The 21,184-nt window shown below is 36.1% G+C and overlaps 1 long non-coding RNA gene across 2 annotated transcripts in view; it reads right to left on the bottom strand.

The window, feature by feature from the left end:
• Nucleotides 1-1,098: 1,098 nt before the first annotated feature.
• Nucleotides 1,099-21,184, bottom strand: part of LOC107807357 (uncharacterized) — a 34,327-nt gene continuing 14,241 nt past the window's right edge. The window contains exons 2-3 of one of the 2 annotated variants that reach the window (XR_012693885.1): nucleotides 16,165-17,291; nucleotides 1,099-1,629 (exon numbers count right to left, since the gene is read on the bottom strand). This is a non-coding gene — a long non-coding RNA (uncharacterized LOC107807357). Of the gene's footprint in view, nucleotides 1,630-16,081; nucleotides 17,292-21,184 lie in introns of those variants that run through there. The other variant, XR_012693884.1, reaches the window with a different exon arrangement.

Genomic DNA, 21,184 nt, shown 5'->3' with positions numbered 1-21,184 from the left:
TACAAAAGCCAAGTATAACAGTTATCTAAGCTCGAATTTTGAACCCTGAACCAGAGATTCTGGGTTTTTTCCTCAGTAGAGTCGTCAGAGCTGTCACACCTTATTTTTTCGAAGAATAAGGGTAGGGAGTTTTTCCAATTAAAGTGACATTATTCGAAATGGGATTATTTATTTTAATTAGAGTCACCACTTGGAATAATTATTATGGTGTCCCAAGTCACCAGTTTATTTTAAAATCCCAAATCGAGTAAGTTGACTCTATTTATAGTCCGGGAATACAGAAGATCGGGGTAAGAAATTTTATTAATCCGGGAGAAGGTGTGAGGTACTCTCTAGTTCCGTAGTTTTAGAATGGTCACTTAATAATTAATATTTGGCTTAATTATCTGATTATAAGTTTTAGATCTATTGTGCATTTTACTCTTTATACCGCTTTTAATTATTTTAAACAAGTATGAAATTTATTTAAACAAGTCACGGTGTCGCGCACTTGTCGTTTTTGTACATATTGCAAATCACGCCGCATGAAATGCACTCACAATTTACAGCATGTGTATTTTATTATTATTTGAAGTTGTAAGGTCAAGTTAGGTAAGCGTTCACTTGAATTTGGAGTTACATATCATGACTATGCTATGGAAACTGTACCCATAGTCATGATAATTTATTACTAATCACGCCTAACGTAAACTACGATGTTCATCTATTATTTATTTTCCTAAAGTTTGAGATTAATGTGAAGTTCTAAAGAGTCATGGAGTTTATTTGAAGAAGAAACAAAATTAACTAGTTAAGAAAGAGATGGCTAGCCTATTTACTGGTCTATTTTGTGGTGGGCTTGGCAATTTAAAATTATTTAAGCCCAATCAATTCAAGTGGAGTCACTGTAAATCAATATCATATGACCCTATTAGCCCAAATCCAAAAACCAACTGAAAGTCCAAACCAACCAACTAAATTTACTTTAATTTAACCAAAATCTAGTGTTTCATCAATTCATTTATCAACATACATTAAAATACTATCTAAATATAACATGCTAAATCATGATAACATTTATATAAGCATACAATTAGAAAAGACTAACATGAAGCTATGTTTTAATATAGATAATTTAATATCCAACGCATTTAACAAATACGATGGACACATTCGAATAATCACGACACATTCATTTTTTGTAAGATACCACAGAAGAAAACTAAAATCTCTATCATATCAAATGTTAGGAAGAGATTGACATAATGAATCAAAGAATAAAATGAGAGAAATGAACCTTTCATTGTAGCAAAATATTCTCTTTCATATTATAGATCCTTCAAAGCAACTTGTACAACAATAATTCTTTGGAATTTGATGAACCCAAGACCGGAAAAACTCGATTCGGCAACCTCACAAACTCAACTGAAGAACAATGAACAAGCAGTTAAACAAGACTACAAATAGACCTCAACTGCTCGGAAAGCTTCGAACCTCAGTTATGACTGTGCTTTTTCAGATTTGTTCTCTCCTTTCTTTTGTGTATAGTGAGTGTTTATATCAGTAAGAGATAATGAGGAAGAGGAACCCATGAGAGTAGCCAAAAATGAGTGAATTGTGAGGCCATTCAAAGTGTGTGCCGGTGAAAAGCTACCAAAAAAGTGGAAATTAGTTAGGAAGAATTTTTGATAAGTGGCCAATTGTGATTGGCTTTTTTTGTAGTATTTTTTTTATAATAATTAAGCAAAATAATCTACTCCTACTAAAATAAGTAAATACAAAGCACAGTAATATTTAATTCTTAAAGCCTCTAACTTAAAAATTGTATTAAACTAGATAAAACTATACTTTTACAACTCTTCATTCTTTATAAATAAAAATAAAACTAATACTCTAAAAAATGTAACTCCTTTTGTAGTTTTCAATTTTCTTCAAAAAAAACCTACAAAAAGGGTAAAACAAAGGCTAAAATATGTAAATTAAACTTAGAATTAGTTGCATACTAAAAATTTAAATATGGCCAAAACTTAGGTGCTCACAGAAACATCAACAACTTTAACCATAGGAAGGATCATGTCCCCTTTAGAGTGCCCATTAACAAGGTTGTAGAATTCATGCACATAGAAATAGGAGGAAAAGAGCCCAGACACAGTATTGTTGTATCTATTAAATGACAACACCGAGGGAGGGGTTGTTATAAGCTAACCACTGATGGTGCTTACAATCAAAATGATAACACTGGTGGAATAGGAGGGGTAATTAGCAACAACAATGTTTTTTCAGATTTGTTCTCTCCTTTCTTTTGTGTGTGGTGAGTGTTTATATCAGTAAGAGAGAATGAGGAAGAGGAGCCCATGAGAGTGGCCAAAAATGAGTGAATTGTGAGGCCATCCAAAGTGTGTGCCGGTAAGAAGCTACCAAGAAAAGTGGAAATTAGTTAGGAAGAATTTTTGATAAGTGGCCAATTGTGATTGGCTTTATTTTTGTAGTATTTTTTTTATAATAATTAAGCAAAACAATCTACTCCTACTAAAATAAGTAAATACAAAGCAAAGTAATATTTAATTCTTAAAGCCTCTAACTTAAAAATTGTACTAAACTAGACAAAACTATACTTTTTGAACTCTTCATTCTTTGTAAATAAAAATAAAACTAATACTCTAAAAAATGTAACTCTTTTGTAGTTTTTAATTTTCTTCAAAAAAAAAACTATAAAAGGGTAAAACAAAAGCTAAAATATGTAAATTAAACTTAAAATTAGTTACATACTTAAAATGGTAAAAATTTAAATATGGTCAAAAATTAGGTGCTCACAGGAACATCAACAACTTTAACCATAGGAAGGATCATGTCCCCTTTAGAGTGCCCATTAACAAGGTTGTAGAATTCATGCACATAGCAATAGGAGGAAAAGAGCCCAAACACAGTATTGTTGTATCTATTAAATGGCAACACCGAGGGAGGGGTTGTTACAAGCTAACCACTGATGGTGCTTACAATCAAAATAATAACACTGGTGGAATAGGAGGGGTAATTAGCAACAACAATGGGGATTGGCTAACAGAGTACATGGAAAAAAATCAAGTGCACAAATACCCTCCATTATGAGCTAAGAGCTTTCTTGCATGACCTAAAAATAGCAATATCAAGCAATCTAGTGCCCTTAGAGGACATTGTGAATTCAACAGAGATAATATAATTCATAAATAATGGACATCTAATATATGATCCCCTGATATATGAATGCAGGTTTCTCCTAGCAGCGCTGGGCCATCCACCGGTAGATCACACATTCAGAGAGGCAAATAGGATGGCGGACTAGTTGGCAACAAAGGCAGGGAAGCAAGAATCAACTTTTTGGTAGTTCCTCTTGTGCTTGTCAATGAAGTAGTATGAGCAGACACCCTAGGAACTATTTTTGAAAGAAATGTTAAAAGTTGTAATATTGTAATGTAGCTTTGGACTACTCATTGTTTGGTATGATGGGCTTAACTCCTCCCCGACCCAATGTAAGAACAAACTTAACTTAGAGCCCTTTGAATTATTTTTAAAAAAGAGGAATTTTTAGAAACCATTATTGCTTAGTGGATATTAACTTCCTATAACTATCATATACATAATTACTTCTTACATCTACTATTCAGTTATTATGCTAGTGTATTCGTTGTGTTCGTGTTGTTGTATTCATGAATACAATAGTAAAAAGTACCTAAAAATCAGGACAGTCCAGTTGTACGCGCATGTATTCACATGTATTTACGCCATGTATTCATGAATACAGCAGCAGAAAGCACCTAAAATCAGGGCAGTCTAGTTGTACGCGCATGTACTCACATGTATTCGTGATGTTGTATTTATATATACAGCAGTAAAAAATGCCTAAAATTAGGGCAGTCCAGCTTTACGTGCATGTATTCACAGGTATTCGTGCCATGTATTCATGAACACAACAGCAAAAAATGCCTAAAATCAGGGCAGTCCAGTTGTATGCACATGTATTCACATGTATTTGTGCCATGTATTCATAAATATAGTAATAGCAATCATCTTAAAAATAGGTATGTCCAGCTGTCTAAGAAAGAGGAAAAACATAAATAGCGTATTTTATGCCTCAATGGTAATATATACCATAAGTACTTATTTTGCTCTAAAGTATAAAAGGTAACTATAGAAAATAATATTTTAAATTGATTTGATTTATAATAAATAGGGTGTATATCTTTGCCATAGGAGGTATCCTTAACTTAAAATAGCTTTTAAGACTAATTTGTAGCTATAATTCATGGTTTAACGCATTATGTACCTTGCATTTTACACGCATTAAAGATAAATTACACTTTATTTGCATGTAATGGAGTCTATTTTATGTATAGGTGAATTGAAGATGAAAGTAGAGCAAAAGGGATACTTAAACGATGAAAGTGTACCCGAGAACAGTGAAAATGAGAGACTTGGCGAGGCCAGGCAAAGGCCAGGTTGAAGCGGGCATTAGGCTGACGCTGTGAGGTAAAATCCAGGATGAGGCTAGCGTTAGGCTGGCACTGCAAGGATAAGGCCAGGTTGAAGCTGGCATTAGGCTGGTGATGCTAGGCTTGAGGCCAGTTCCAGTTCGAGTTTCGAAGACTTAATTCATTTCCCGGCTTGACTACGATTTGACCTACACATTTAGGTTTTATCCTAAACATATAAATAGACCCAAAAATTCCACTTTGAAGGATTTTTGCAATCGGAGGCAAGGATAGCTCGTGGAACACTACTTGGGAGTTAGAATCATCTATTTCTACATCCCTTTATATTTACTTTGTAATTTAATTATGCAAATTACTTTTGATATTGTTACTATGAGTATGAGTAGCTAAACTCCTAATCTAGGGTTTTGATGGAACTTATTGGAGAATGATTTTCTTGTTACGTTAATATAGATTTGCTATAATATTCTCTTTATTTATTCAACTATATGCTTATTGTTATTGACTGAAGGGCCTTCAATTAACTGTTCCTATTTAGTATGTATTACTTGAGAAAGAGTACATATTTAGGTAGTTGTTGAACAACATCACTCATAACGTATATGAGGGAACAATACGAAGGGTTTAAAGGTGGGATTAGGAATCTTGGTGCGATCTAAGTGAGTTGTACTTAAGGCTAGCTAGTGTATTTCAGGAGAATATGTCTAGTATATTGTTGTAATTACTCAGGAGAGAGTTACGACAGTCAGAGTACTCATGATAGATAGAGAAGACTTAGGCAAATTTATAGGAAACGTAGCGGAAAGGATTCCGACAATAGGGGAACTCAGAACCTTAGATCATTCCAATTCTTGTCTACAACCCGTTTGTAGTTATTATTAACTGCATTTTTATTACGTAATATTTAGTTAGTAAACATCCAATTTATTACTTAAATATTTCTGAAGATTGAATACGTAAATTTGTGTGAGTCCAATAGTTGTGTTTGATAGGTTAATTCCCTGTGGGATTCAACTCCAGACTTGTTAATCAGAATATAATTGCAACGATCGCTTTGTCCTTTTTAAAAGGCATAGTTGGGCGTGATCAAATTTTGGTAGTAGGTCGGATTGGATAGATAGGATAGCTTGGTAGTAGGTCGGATCGGTATGGTAAGGGTATGATTAGTTCTTTGGATGCTTACGAGGTAAAGGAGTCCTTACAGGTATTTCGCGGTAATGCTCTTGAGTTTTAGTGGCCTGCGTAGCTTGGTTGAGTTAGAAGGATTCAGTCATGTCAGGTTTGGTTTTGAGGAAAAGGGAGTCGAAGAGTTCTTGATGGTTTCTACCGCGATTTGGAGGTGTATATTTTCTACTGGCATGAGGAGCGTGGGATGTATAGTGATTTTCTTCCTGATGGGCTCAATGGAAAGTTCTTGGTTGGTTGAGTACATAGTTGCTTGAGGCTCGGAAGGGATATGGAGTTCTCATGTTATTCTAGGATAGTATGGTATATGCGGTACGTTGTGGAAGATTGAGATTGCATGTGTAAGGTTACGGATCAGTTTTGAAAGGAAATTCACAAAACTCTTAGGCAGCGGGCAGCTTCAGATGATTAGAGAAATAAGCTTTAGATGACTGGGAAAATGATCTTCAGATGATTAAGGAAATGGTATTGTAAATTGGGGTGATTTGATGAGGGTATATATTTCAGAAAAAGGCAATGTGATTAAGTTGATGGTACTTTGGTAGTATTGCGGCACTCTCTTGTTAGATCGACTGCTGATATTCGAGTTTGCTTGGTGGCACAGAAGAATTTTAGAGTATCTCCCATGGAATGATTAAGTGTTGGAGATGTGGTATGTATTCGGACGGCGGAATAGGGATCAGGTATGGTGATTCAAGTGCTATATAGAGTTGGAGACTGGGAGTTCTCATATTCAGGCTATGTTGTGGTTACAGGTCATGTATATAGGCGTTGTGTAGTGACTATCAGGGTTTGGAGACCCGAGTGGATCTTTTGCCACTTAGTAGGTTAGAGTTGGATATAATTTTGGATATAGACTGGTTGTCTTCGTGTCGTGTCATTCTGGACTATTGCGCTAAGGCGGTGATGTTGGCTATGCCAAGAATGCCACAAGTTGAGTGGCGAGGTTCAACAGATTATGTTCCTAGTAGGGTGGTATCATTTTTGAAGAACCAGCGGATGGCTGGGAAGGATTTTCTTTCTTATTCGGGCTTTCGTGATGGATGTCAGTGTAGAAACTCCTACCATTGATTCAGCTCCGGTGGTGAGGGACTTTTCGGACGTGTTCATGTGGACGGGCATGTCGTTGGGCAAGGTTGTTGATTTCGGTATTGATTTGACGTCGGGCACCGTATCGTATGGCACCGGCAGAGTTAAAGGAGTTGAAGGATCAGCTTCAGGAACTCTTTGATGAGGGTTCATTGGTAGACCTATATAGATGTATGTTCTGTATCGAGACGGCTTGGTTGACTTCGAGTTGCCATGGGAAAGGGATGTGTTGATTCAATTGTTATTGAGCTATTAGTGCTCTGAGGGGATCTATAAGTTACCTTTACGTGTTGCGAGGCATTGGAATTTGTTGGTTATAGGCACCTGTGGTGCGGTTCTATTGGGTTTCGTAGTGCAATTCGAGCGAGAAGAGTATTGGGTATTGCTCGGCGGGTGGCGTATCAGTTGTGTCCCTTCGGGTATGTGTAATGTTATATCAATTGCTTCACGGTGTTTATGATTATTGCTTTGGTTTTAGACATCACATTGCGCATGGTTGTCGATTTTGAGCATAGTGACTTGAGGTGTTCATGTGGGCTAGTGTTTGGATGAGGTCGCACATTGGAGCGAAGCCATGTGGAGGTAGGATCCTGCGGGTTAGATTCGTGTGTTCTGTTTCTATGATGTGTGATAGGTTCTTAGCATTGCGTGTGGTGGTTCTGGTGAGCTTGCGGTACAGCTCTTTCATTTGAGTCATTTCATGATTTGAGTATGTTCGGATTGTTGCTTATAGGTGCGCGGATTGCACAAGTTGTGGCTTTAGCCTGTATTGATGTGTCATGTCACCAAAGAAATTGTGTTGGATTAGATGAGATCGTTGGGGTCTTTAATGAATACAAACGGATTTAATTTCAGCACGTTAGAAGGATATTATTGAGATTTGGCTCAGAATTTTGCTATAGTCTTTGCCAAATGAGTAGTGGCTTCCTGAATGGTTGATCTGAGAAATGGTTATGGCTTACTGCGTGTTTTATTTATCATAGGCAGTATATGAAAGTGTCGGAATGATACTTTAGTTGATAAGAGGTTTTTCTACCGGTTTTCTGTTGTTATGTGCAGCTGCTATGATTAGAAGTTGTCGCTACAAGTGTTTGAGTTATACGGTATATCAGGTAATTGCACCTAAGGTTGCAGGTACGGGTTATTGGCTTACTCAGAGTATAGATGTGATATTTTGATCTTGTGGATGATTTCAGGAGTGGAAATGTGGTTCTAAGGTTTATGGGCTAGGTTGGATTGTGAAATTTCAGCTGCATTGTGTTATCGGACCTATATGAGATAGGGTGAGGTGAGATCACCCCTGGGTATATGCATGGTAAGGTTATTCAGCGGTTGGTTGGCTTTTGCAACAACTATGGGCACGTTCGAGGACGAACATATGTTAAGTGAGGGAGGATGTAACGACCCGATCGGTCGTTTTGAGCTTTTGCACTTTGCTCGCCAGTTCTTGGGCATGACTTGACCCGTGTGATGAATTATGACTTATTCAAATCGTTGGTTTTGGTTTTCAAGGTAATCGGAATGAATTTGGAAGAACAGTTCTCAATTTGAAGCTTGAAATTTGAAAGGTTTGACCAAGATTTTGACTTATTTGTATATGATCCCGGATCGGAATTTTTATGATTTAGTTAGCTCCGTTAGGAGATTTAGGACTTCGAAGCATGACCAGAATACATTTTGGAAGTCCATGGAAGGTTTAGGCTTTAATTGGCAAAATTGAGATTTTGGCGTTTTTCGGTTGATAGGTGAGATTTTGATATAGAGGTCAGAATGGAATTCCGGAAGTTGCAGTAGTTCCATTGTGTCATTTGGGATGTGTGTACAAAATTTCAGGTCATTCAGACGTGGTTAGGTTGGGTTTTTTATCAAAAGCGGAGTTCGGAAGATTTTGGAAACTTAGGCTTGAATCTGATGTGTTTTGGTTGATTCGATGTTGTTCGAGGTGTTTTGAAGGTTGGTACAAGTTTGAATAAGGTTATGGGATATGTTTGTGTTGTTAGTTGAGGTCCCGGGGGCCTCGGGGTAATTTCGGATGGTTGACGGAGAAGTTTAGAATAATGGTGAGCTGCAGATTTTGTTGTCTCTGGTATTTCCGCACTTGTGGATTGGGGACCGCAGGTGCTATGCCGCAGATGCGAGGATGAAGGCTGCAGAAGCGGAAGAAGGTGAGGTAGGTTGTGACCACATAAGCGATTGGGAAACCACACCTGCGAGGCCGCAGGTGCGGAGTGAACATCACAGATGTGATTTTGGGTCGTTTTAGTGAAAATCGCAGAAGCAATTTATTGACCGCAGATGCGGTAGTTTGACCGCAGATGCAAAAATGTTTGGGTCAGAATGTATATATCTCACCCTTCGCGATTTTGAGAGGGTTTTCACCATATTTCTTTCGGGAGAAAACTTGGGAGAGCTAATTGAAGAGGAAATTCAAGAGGATTTCGTGGATGTAAGATTTTTCGACCCTAAACTTGTTTCTATGATGAATTTTAACATTTATAAGCTTGAAATCCATGAAAAATCAGTAGCAAAAATGGGTAATTAGGGTTTGAGATTAAGAGAAATTTGAGTGGGGATTTGAAGGGTCATTTAAGGTCCGATTTTGATGTTCTTGATATGTATAGACTCGTGGAAGGATGAGGATTCTATGGATGTCAATTTTGTCGGACTCCGGGACGTGGGCCCGGGGGTCGGGTTTGAGCAATTTCGGGATTTTTTATGTAAATTGGATATTTTCGAGTGGGCTTTGTTCCTTTAGCATATTTTAATGGTTATGTACTGATTGTGGTTAGATTTGGATCATCCGAAGGTCGATTCATGTGGGCAAAGGCATCGCGGGCTAGAGTTTAGACCGGATCGAGGTGAGTAATGATTGTAAATGTTGTCCTGAGGGTATGAAACCTCGGATTGCATATCGTTGTGCTATATTGAGGTGACCCACACGCTAGATGACGAGCGTGGGGTCGTGCACTGTTGGAGATTGTGACTTAGTCCATCCCAAATGACTTTTTTACTGCGTATTTGATTGAAAACTACTTGCTATCATCATGTTTTGGGTTGAACTCTATATTTGGGCCTCGTGCCAACTATTTGAACCCTTAGGAGATTTTTATTGATATTTCCTCACTGTTTTGACTTTAAACTTGTACTCAGTCTTGCTATATTCTACTATTTCAAAACTCAGTCATGCTTACTCTGCTTTAACACTTGAAATGATATTTTAAATAATATTTTGTGTTGAGCATCATGTTTTACTATTGTCCGAGTGGCTTATGTAATTTTTGACTGAGTAAGGCTGAGGGCCTGTGTTGTGAGGATACTTTTGGGTCAGGCTGCACGTCGCAGCGGTGATACACTGATTTTGATTATGAGGCTGAGGGCCTCAGATATGTACGCCACGAGGTGGCCTGTTGATATGAGGCTGAGAGCCTAGAGATGATGCCACGAGATGGCTTGATATTGCGTTTGGGCTATAAGGGGCCCCTTCAGGAGTCTGCACACCCCCAGTAAGCCCGGGTACCCATTGTGATGTGAGATTAAGCCCGAGGGGCTGGTATTGTTCTGAGATGTTGTCTGAGGGACGGATTTGTTAATATTGTGCCCGAGGGGCGAACCTTATGTGTTTATTTTCCTTAATTGCCTGTCATTTACCTGTTTAATTGTGTATTTGTTGCCCGGGGGCAGTTCTTCTATGCTTATCTGTTCTAGTTATTTTGCATTCAATTGTTTAACTGTTAATAAGTCATTTTTAAAGAAGTTTAAACTGAGCTAAGATGCTTTAAGAGATTTCATAGCTTCATTGCTTTCTTACTGATTTTGTACTACTTCTATACAACATGTTGATACACTTTTCGTGATTTCTTACCGCTCAGTCTTTATTTATGATTATTACTCACTGAGTTGGAGTACTCACTTTACTCCTTGCACCTTATGTGCAGATTCAGGTATTTCTGCACCCGGTATCGGGTATTGGTTGAGCAAAGGCAGAGTCATTGGAGTTTAGCGAGGTAACTGCCCGACGTCCGCAGCACTGCTTTACTCCCTCTTGATATCATTAGACTGTATTTAGTATTTGCAGAATTTCATTTGTGTTTTAGACCTTAGTAGATGTTTGTGACTTGTGGCACCCCGATGTCGGGTTGTATCTATTTCCGCACTATTTATTGAGAGTTACATTATGCAATATCTGCTTAATTAGAAAGGCTTAGATTGATCTATTGAAATTATTGAAATGGATTTGGGGATTGTGTCGGCTGGCCTTGTTTTCACGAGAGGCGCCATCACGATTAGGTCCAATTTGGGGTCGTGATAGTACATATTGTTTATGTACTCATACTACGCTTCTGTACTTAGTTGTACAGGATCTGAGGCAGGTACATCTGGCTACCAGTCTGGTGCGTGTTCTTGATCGTAGTCCGAGACTTCCACAGTAAGTTGCTCCCTTCCTATGCGGTTCAGCAGCATGATGGAGTTTCTCTATACTTTTGGTTGTCTATTTTATTTCAGACATTAGGATAGATTTATTCTTTTGTATATTCTACTAGATTCCCACATAATTGTGACACCAGGTCTTGGCACACACATTGGTAGACTATTCTTTTGGGGTTGTATAATTATTTTTGTACGTAACTATTTATCACTTGTTTTAATTAAGAAATTACTGCAACTGTTTTAGTAAAGTAAACCTAGAATTTGTTATTATTTCCGCGTTGGCTTGCCTGACAATGGTGTTGGGCGCCATCACGACCTATAATGAAATTGGATCATGACATAGCACTTTGAGGTAAGTAATTTCTACACAACATGAGTTAAATATATAGATTATGGGTAGATTAACATGTAAAAATTAGTGAAAATCAAGGATTTAGATGAAAACCTAGGTTTTTGATAAAAATGAGATTTGACCACAAAATTGGTTATGGAACTTAGGAAAAATTATATATTTATGTTCCTAAGGCTATGGGCAACAACTTTCTTCGAAAAATTTTGGAATCCGGACACGTGGGCCCGGGAGTGAATTTTAGGAATCTTGCAATTTGGAGTGGGTAATCACTTTAATAGTGGAGATATAAACTTTTGAGCATAAATTGATTTGCTTATGTGATGTTTGACTAGTTTCGAGTCTTTTGGCATCGAATTGGGAGGTCTGAGCGCATTATTGAATTGGGAAGTAGGCTTTGAGACGAGGTAAATCTCCTTTCTAACATTTTAAGAGGGAATTGACCTCATAAGTGAATTAAATAAATGTTTGTACCTAATTGTGAGGGCTACGTACGTACGAGGTGACGAGAGTCTGTATGTATCCACTATTATACTATTGTTCGGATAGTTTAGGACGTATCATGCTATATTTGAAATGTTTGCGTCCTTACTTGCTAATATAATCACCTAAGTCATGTTAGAAATTGATAAAAAGAGTTGTATAAGGTTAATTTCACTTACTTGAAGATTTGAATGGGATACTTGACTATAAATGAGACATTTGTGTTTTTCTTAAAAATAATTGTTATTTGTGGATCGGGCTGAGCACCTCGGTAGTAAATAGATGCATCTATGATTCGCGCTGTTTGACCTTCTGGCAGTACACAGTTTATATATATTGTTGGAACGGGTCGTACGACCTCAGCATAATTTGCGCATGATAATTATTTGGAACTTTCCATGATTTATACTGCTTAAATGCCTTGAAATGTAAACTGTTAAATGATATGACTGAAGTTGAAATCATAATTATGAAAAAAGAACTTATCACTTTCAGTTATTGAGCTTTCAGTATTGTTCATGATATTCATGCTTAGCATAACTCTTTAATTATATTATTGTTAGCCCATAGTAAGTGTCTAAGTCGACCTCTCATCACTACTTTTTCGAGGTTAGACCGGATACTTACTGGGTACATGTTGTTTATGAACTCATACTACACTTCTATACTTAATTGTACAGGATCTGAGGCAGGTGCATCTAGTTACCCGTCTGGGGCGCGTAGTTGATCCCCACTTCGAGACTTCACAGTGAGCTGCCTTCCGAGCCATTCTGCAGCAGCTGGAGTCTTCCTTATGTTTAACTTTTCTATCTATTTCCTCTCAGACAGTAGGCTAGCAGTATTCTTTTGTATATTTTACTAGATTGCCCAAACACTTGTGAAATCAGGTCTTGGCACACTCACCAGTAGACTTATGATTTTGGGTTGGCTTACATGATTCTGATTAGTACTTATTGTTTCCGCTTATTTATGTTACAGCCGTAAATTTCTTAATCTTTTTAACAAATAAGAAAATTTTACTACTTAATAATTTATTTAAATGGAAAAACACTAGTTGATCGGTATTGCCTTGCCTAACGACGATGTTGGGCGCCATCACGGCCTGTAATGTAATTGGCTTGTGACACAATACACCTAAACAGTTAAACGCTTCTATCATGTATTTGAACGGTTGTGTGTTTCTTCCCGGCTTTAACTAACCTTTTTTCACTTTGTACCTCTTTTCTTTATATTCCACGTTTTCTTTCATTTTTTCAATCTAACTTCCTCTCTCTCTCTTTATATATATATAACTTCCTCTCCCTCTCTCTCTCTCTCTCTCTCTCTCTCTCTATATATATATATATATATATATATATATATAACTTTTTTTTGCTCGCTCTTTGTTTTGCCCTTTTGTTTTTTTGTCTCAGTTTATTTATGGCTATGATCGCATCATATATGGATTGCCTACGTATCATGATGTCGCATGAATCAGATCATCACGTAGTTTAGAGAACAAATGGCTCCTAATCATGAAAGAATATCTTGGATTTTGGATTTTTTTAAAAAAAAAAATCTCTTTGTTGTTCTTTTTGAAAGAAAGACTTCTAAAAATTCCTTTTCCTTTTTTTTTGAATTTTTGAGAATTTCAAAAGTATAAAGAAAATATTTTTGTTTGAGTTTCGATTCTTTTTATTTTTCTAAAAATGAAAGAAAATATCTTTCAATTTTGAATGGTGCCTCTGAATTTTCGAAAGAGAGAAATCTAAGAAAATATTTCGAATTTCTGAGTTTTCTTTTTAATTTCCAAAAGTGAACTTCTGAAGAAAAGTGAAAATATTTTTTGGACTTCAATTTTTCAAATTTTATGACATTTACGAAAGAAAGACTTCTAAAGAAGAAAAAGAATATTTTTGGATTTTTGTTATTGATTTTTTTTATTTTTGGGAAAAATACTTCAAAATAAGTGAAACACATATTTTGGATTTTGATTTTCTTGATTTATTTTTATTTTTTTTCTTTTTCTCTCGTATGAAAGACTTCGGAAAGAAGGAAAATATTGTAGGGTTTAAAAACTTTTTTTTTGAATTTTCTAAGGAAAGACTTCTAAAGAAAGAATTAAGAAAAATTAAAATATTTTTGGATTTTCTTTTGAAAATTGGGGCCAGACCCAATGAGGTTTGTCTACGTATTTCATATCCAGTGAGAATCAGACCCGCGTAGTTCGGTAAGTTTTGACATAACAGGAAAAAATATGACTTTTGAAAACATTGGCTTATTTTTAAATGACTTTTCTTTCTCTCTTTTTTTCAAAATTCCGACAGTGTTTCGAAGTTTTTCAAATACCTGAATTTCTCAGAACCGGGTAAATTTTCTCTTTCCTACCTCACTCTTAGTTTTTTCTTGATTTTCTTTCCCTACTCTAGAAGTCGGTCAACATGCAAGCTGAAATAAATAATTGCACAAGTAGCACGTAAAATGTATCAAGGTGGTCTTTTAATTTGGGTACCTATCTTAGACGGACTCAACCCCTGTATTGAGTCCCCAGAATAAAATGCACATGATGCAAATAAACGTTCATACTAGGGATCCCGCATGAGGCTATGTTATTCTAGGTTTGAATCCTGGGGTGTGTTGTTCTAGACCTAGCTTACCCGAGCGGACAACTCGAGCCAGGGGGAGAGGGTAACGTACCGAAACTAAAAGGCTATCCGGGTTTATAACTAATCTGATCCTCGTTCTAAATTAGGGATATGACACTCTAACAGAAAAGAAGCCATACCAGTGTGCGTTTCCCAGAAGATTTAGAAGATTCATAGAGATGAAGGGTTTCGTAACAGTTTATATATACAGTTCACAGAATATCAAAGCGGTAAATGAGCGGCAATTAGCTCATTAGCCCAAACATGTAATATCAGACAATTTACAAAAGCCAAGTATAACAGTTATCTAAGCTCGAATTTTGAACCCTGAACCAGAGATTCTGGGTCTTTTCCTCAGTAGAGTCGTTAGAGCTGTCACACCTTATTTTTCCGAAGAATAAGGGTAGGGAGTTTTTCCAATTAAAGTGACATTATTCGAAATGGGATTATTTATTTTAATTAGAGTCACCACTTGGAATAATTATTATGGTGTCCCAAGTCACCAGTTTATTTTAAAATCCCAAATTGAGTAAGTTGACTTTATTTATAGTCCGGGAATACAGAAGATCGGGGTAAGAAATTTTATTAATCCGGGAGAAGGTGTGAGGTACTCCCTAGTTCCGTAGTTTTAGAATGGTCACTTAAAAATTAATATTTGGCTTAATTATCTGATTATATGTTTTAGACCTATTGTGCATTTTACTCTTTATACCGCTTTTAATTATTTTAAACAAGTATGAAATTTATTTAAACAAGTCACGGTGTCGCGCACTTGTCGTTTTTGTACATATTGCAAATCACGCCGCATGAAATGCACTCACAATTTACAGCATGTGTATTTTATTATTATTTGAAGTTGTAAGGTCAAGTTAGGTAAGCGTTCACTTGAATTTGGAGTTACATATCATGACTATGCTATGGAAACTGTACCCATAGTCATGATAATTTATTACTAATCACGCCTAACGTAAACTACGATGTTCATCTATTATTTATTTTCCTAAAGTTTGAGATTAATGTGAAGTTCTAAAGAGTCATGGAGTTTATTTGAAGAAGAAACAAAATTAACTAGTTAAGAAAGAGATGACTAGCCTATTTACTGGTCTATTTTGTGGTGGGCTTGGCAATTTAAAATTATTTAAGCCCAATCAATTCAAGTGGAGTCACTGTAAATCAATATCATATGACCCTATTAGCCCAAATCCAAAAACCAACTGAAAGTCCAAACCAACCAACTAAATTTACTTTAATTTAACCAAAATCTAGTGTTTCATCAATTCATTTATCAACATACATTAAAGTACTATTTAAATATAACATGCTAAATCATGATAACATTTATATAAGCATACGATTAGAAAAGACTAACATGAAGCTATGTTTTAATATAGATAATTTAATATCCAACGCATTTAACAAATACGATGGACACATTCGAATAATCACGACACATTCATTTTTTGTAAGATAGCACAGAAGAAAACTAAAATCTCTATCATATCAGATGTTAGGAAGAGATTGACATAATGAATCAAAGAATAAAATGAGAGAAATGAACCTTTCATTGTAGCAAAATATTCTCTTTCATATTATAGATCCTTCAAAGCAACTTGTACAACAATAATTCTTTGGAATTTGATGAACCCAAGACTGGAAAAACTCGATTCGGCAACCTCACAAACTCAACTGAAGAACAATGAACAAGCAGTTAAACAAGACTATAAATAGACCTCAACTGCTCGGAAAGCTTCGAACCTCATTTATGACGGTGCTTTTTCAGATTTGTTCTCTCCTTTCTTTTGTGTATGATGAGTGTTTATATCAGTAAGAGAGAATGAGGAAGAGGAGCCCATGAGAGTAGCCAAAAATGAGTGAATTGTGAGGCCATTCAAAGTGTGTGCCGGTGAGAAGCTACCAGGAAAAGTGGAAATTAGTTAGGAAGAATTTTTGATAAGTGGCCAATTGTGATTGGCTTTTTTTGTAGTATTTTTTTTATAATAATTAAGCAAAATAATCTACTCCTACTAAAATAAGTAAATACAAAGCAAAGTAATATTTAATTCTTAAAGCCTCTAACTTAAAAATTGTACTAAACTAGATAAAACTATACTTTTTGAACTCTTCATTCTTTGTAAATAAAAATAAAACTAATACTCTAAAAAATGTAACTCTTTTTGTAGTTTTCAATTTTCTTCAAAAAAAACCTACAAAAAGGGTAAAACAAAAGCTAAAATATGTAAATTAAACTTAGAATTAGTTACATACTAAAAATGGTAAAAATTTAAATATGGTCAAAACTTAGGTGCTCACAGGAACATCAACAACTTCAACCATAGGAAGGATCATGTCCCCTTTAGAGTGCCCATTAACAAGGTTATAGAATTCATGCACATAGCAATAGGAGGAAAAGAGCCCAGACACAGTATTGTTGTATCTATTAAATGGCAACATCGAGGGAGGGGTTGTTACAAGCTAACAACTGATGGTACTTATAATCAAAATGATAACACTGGTGGAATAGGAGGGGTAATTAGCAACAACAATGCTTTTTCAGATTTGTTCTCTCCTTTCTTTTGTGTGTGGTGAGTGTTTATATCAGTAAGAGAGAATGAGGAAGAGGAGCCCATGAGAGTGGCCAAAAATGAGTGAATTGTGAGGCCATCCAAAGTGTGTGCCGGTGAGAAGCTACCAAGAAAAGTGGAAATTAGTTAGGAAGAATTTTTGATAAGTGGCCAATTGTGATTGGCTTTTTTTTGTAGTATTTGTTTTTTATAATAATTAAGCAAAACAATCTACTCCTACTAAAATAAGTAAATACAAAGGAAAGTAATATTTAATTCATAAAGCCTCTAACTTAAAAATTGTACTAAACTAGATAAAACTATACTTTTTGAACTCTTCATTCTTTGTAAATAAAAATAAAACTAATACTCTAAAAAATGTAACTCTTTTGTAGTTTTTAATTTTCTTCAAAAAAAACCTATAAAAGGGTAAAACAAAAGCTAAAATATGTAAATTAAACTTAAAATTAGTTACATACTTAAAATGGTAAAAATTTAAATATGGTCAAAAATTAGGTGCTCACAGGAACATCAACAACTTCAACCATACGAAGGATCATGTCCCCTTTAGAGTGCCCATTAACAAGGTTGTAGAATTCATGCACATAGCAATTGGAGGAAAAGAGCCCAGACACAGTATTGTTGTATCTATTAAATGGCAACACCGAGGGAGGGGTTGTTACAAGCTAACCACTGATGGTGCTTACAATCAAAATAATAACACTGGGGGAATAGAAGGGGTAATTAGCAACAACAATGGGGATTGGCTAACAGAGTACATGGAAAAAAATCAAGTGCACAAATACCCTCCATTATGAGCTAAGAGCTTTCTTGCATGACCTAAAAATAGCAATATCAAGCAATCTAATGCCCTTAGAGGACATTGTGAATTCAACAGAGATAATATAATGCATAAATAATGGACATCTAATATATGATCCCCTGATATATGAATGCAGGTTTCTCCTAGCAGCACTGGGCCATCCACCGGTAGATCACACATTCAGAGAGGCAAATAGGATGGCGGACTAGTTGGCAACAAAGGCAGGGAAGCAAGAATCAACTTTTTGGTAGTTCCTCTTGTGCTTGTCAATGAAGTAGTATGAGCAGACACCCTAGGAACTATTTTTGAAAGAAATGTTAAAAGTTGTAATATTGTAATATAGCTTTGGACTACTCATTGTTTGGTATGATGGGCTTAACTCCTCACCGACCCAATGTAAGAACAAACTTAACTTAGAGCCCTTTGGATTGTTTTTAAAAAAGAGGAATTTTTAGAAACCATTATTGCTTAGTGGATATTAACTTCCTATAACTACCATATACATAATTACTTCTTACATCTACTATTCAGTTATTATGCTAGTGTATTCGTTGTGTTCGTGTTGTTGTATTCATGAATACAATAGTAAAAAGTGCCTAAAAATCAGGACAGTCCAGTTGTACGCGCATGTATTCACATGTATTTGCGCCATGTATTCATGAATACAGCAGCAAAAAGCACCTAAAATCAGGGCAGTCTAGTTGTACGCGCATGTATTCACATGTATTCATGGTGTTGTATTTATATATACAGCAGTAAAAAATACCTAAAATTAGGGCAGTCCAGCTTTACGTGCATGTATTCACAGGTATTCGTGTCATGTATTCATGAACACAACAGCAAAAAATGCCTAAAATCAGGGCAGTCCAGTTGTACGCACATGTATTCACATGTATTTGCGCCATGTATTCATAAATATAGTAACAGCAATCATCTTAAAAATAGGTATGTCCAGCTGTCTAAGAAAGAGGAAAAACATAAATAGCGTATTTTATGCCTCAATGGTAGTATATACCATAAGTACTTATTTTGCTATAAAATATAAAAGGTAACTATAGAAAATAATATTTTAAATTGATTTGATTTATAATAAATAGGGTGTATATCTTTGCCATAGGAGGTATCCTTAAAAATAGCTTTTAAGCCTAATCTGTAGCTATAATTCATGGTTTAACGCATTATGTACCTTGCATTTTACACGCATTAAAGATAAATTACACTTTATTTGCGCGTAATGGAGTCTATTTTATGTGTAGGTGAATTGAAGATGAAAGTAGAGCAAAAGGGATACTTAAACGATGAAAGTGTACTCGAGAAAAGTGAAAAGGAGAGACCTGGCGAGGCCAGGCAAAGGCCAGGTTGAAGCGGGCTTTAGGCTGACGCTGTGAGGTAAAATATAGGATGAGGCTAGCATTAGGCTGGCACTGCAAGGATAAGGCCAGGCTGAAGCTGGCATTAGGCTGGCGATGCTAGGCTTGAGGCCAGTTCCAGTTCGAGTTTCGAAGACCTAATTCATTTCCCGACTTGACTAGGATTTGACCTACACATTTAGGTCTTATCCTAAACATATAAATAGATCCAAAAATTCCACTTTGAAGGATTTTTGCAATCGGAGGCAAGGATAGCTCGTGGAACACTACTTGGGAGTTAGAATCATCGATTTCTACATCCCTTTATACTTACTTTGTAATTTAATTATGCAAATTACTTTTGATATTGTTACTATGAGTATGAGTAGCTAAACTCCTAATCTAGGGTTTTGATGGAACTTATTGGAGAATGATTTTCTTGTTACGTTAATATAGATTTGCTATAGTATTCTCTCTATTTGTTCAACTATATGCTTATTGTTGTTGACAGAAGGGCCTTCAATTAACTGTTCCTATTTAGTATGTATTACTTGAGAAAGAGTGCATATTAAGTAGTTGTTGAACAACATCACTCCTAACGTATATGAGGGAACAATACGAAGGGTTTAAAGGTGGGATTAGGGATCTTGGTGCGATCTAAGTGAGTTGTACTTAAGGCTAGCTAGTGTATTTCAGGAGAATATGTCTAGTATATTGTTGTAATTACTCAGGAGAGAGTTACGACAGTCAGAGTACTCATGATAGATAGAGAAGACTTAGACAAAATTATAGGAAACGTAGCGGAAAGGATTCCGACAATAGGGGAACTCAGAACCTTAGATCATTCCAATTCTTGTCTACAACCCGTTCGTAGTTATTATTAACTGAATTTTTGTTACGTAATATTTAGTTAGTAAACATCCAATTTATTACTTAAATATTTCTGAAGATTGAATACGTAAATTTGTGTGAGTCCAATAGCTGTGTTTGATAGGTTAATTCCCTGTGGGATTCAACTCCAGACTTGTTAATCAGAATATAATTGCAACGATCGCTTTGTCCTTTTTATGAGGCATAGTTGGGCGTGATCAAATTTTGGCGTCGTTGTCGGGGAATTAGCGGTGTTATTAATTGCAGCTAAAAGAAGTGCTAGAATTCTTAGTGTAGTCAATTTTCTTCATTTTAAACTAAATACATTGAAATTCTAACGTTTGTAGTCTTGGGTGTTACAGGTGCATGCCTAGAAACTCCTCAAGAACTAGTGAATTGTTCAAAGTATTATCAGATCCTGAGAAAGTTTTCAACGCATTGAATCGTGCAAACAAGAAAGGCAAACAACAACAAAACTTAATAGAACAAATCGAACCAGACATGGATGACAGAGTAGAAAATTCAAAAAACAGAAACAATGTGAATGACCCAAACAATCAGGGTGTGGTGCCTCTTATGCCAGAAGCAGCATTGTATGACTGGGCACAACCCACCGCCGACAATTTGGCAACCGTAATTTCAGTCCCTTAGATATAAGCGAAATCATTTCAAATCACAAATAACATGCTACATTTGTTGCAGAACAAGGGACTGTTCTCAAGTTCATACGTTGAAGATCCTCAGCAGCATCTGAAGAATTTCTTGTCGATATGTGCCACGCAAAGGCAACCTAATGTGACACCGGAAGCAATAAGGTTGTTGTTGTTTCCCTTCTCAGTGACAGGGGCGGCTCAAACTTGGCTTAATTCACTCCCCATAAACTCCATCACTACTTGGGAGGAATTAGTCAAGCAATTTGTGAGCAAGTTCTACCCACCCAATAAGACTGCTCAACAAATTGATGAGATATTGAGC

The sequence above is a fragment of the Nicotiana tabacum genome, chromosome 8, assembly GCF_000715075.1.
Source record: "Nicotiana tabacum cultivar K326 chromosome 8, ASM71507v2, whole genome shotgun sequence".
Classification (NCBI taxonomy): Eukaryota; Viridiplantae; Streptophyta; class Magnoliopsida; order Solanales; family Solanaceae; genus Nicotiana; species Nicotiana tabacum.
This window is presented reverse-complemented; position numbering and strand designations above follow the sequence as displayed.